The 768-nt window shown below is 43.9% G+C and overlaps 1 pseudogene; it reads left to right on the forward strand.

Annotated features, from left to right (window-relative positions):
• The first annotated feature begins 6 nt into the window (after positions 1-6).
• Positions 7-755, forward strand: LOC107195917 (annotated as a pseudogene).
• The last annotated feature ends 13 nt before the right edge of the window (positions 756-768 follow it).

The following is a 768-nucleotide window of genomic DNA, read 5'->3' on the forward strand; positions in this document are numbered from 1 at the left end:
AACTTTCTCATCGCCTCCCTGGCCTGCGCTGACTTCCCGGTGGGCATCACGGTGATGCCCTACGGCATGGTCAGGTCCGTGGAGAGCTGCTCGTACTTCTGGCAGAGCTTCTGTGCTTTCCACACGTGCTGTGATGTGGCTTTTTGTTACTTTTCTGTCTTCCACTTGTGCTTCATCTCCATTGACAGGTACATTGCTGTTACTGACCCTCTGCTCTGTCCTACCAAGTTCACGGTGTCTGTGTCAGGAATTTCCATCAGCATCACCTGGATCCTGCCCATTGAATACAGAGGTGCCGTGTTCTACACTGGGGCCTATGACGATGGGCTAGAAGAATTAGCTAGTGCCCTCAACTGCATAGGAGATTGTCAGACAGTTGTAAATCAAAACTGGGTGTTGATAGATTTTCTATTCTTCTTTATTCCAACCTTCGTTACAATCATTCTCTATAGTAATAATTTTTTTGTGGCTAGACAACAGGCTAAATGGTTTGAAAATACTGGTGGGGCAATACAGAATCATCATCAGATAGTTATACATCCAGAGTGGCCAAGAGAGAGATGAAAGCAGCTAAAACCCTGGGGATGACAGTGGTAGCATTTATGATTTCGTGGTTACCTTATAGTATTGACTCACTAATTGGTGCATTTATGGGCTTCATAAGCCCTGCCTATACTCATGAATTTTCCTGTTGCTGTGCTTATTAAAACTCAGCCATGAACCCTCTAATTTATGCTTTATTTTACCCATGGTTTAGAAAAATCATAA

This window comes from Pteropus alecto, unplaced genomic scaffold (genome assembly GCF_000325575.1).
Source record: "Pteropus alecto unplaced genomic scaffold, ASM32557v1 scaffold7526, whole genome shotgun sequence".
Lineage (NCBI taxonomy): Eukaryota > Metazoa > Chordata > Mammalia > Chiroptera > Pteropodidae > Pteropus > Pteropus alecto.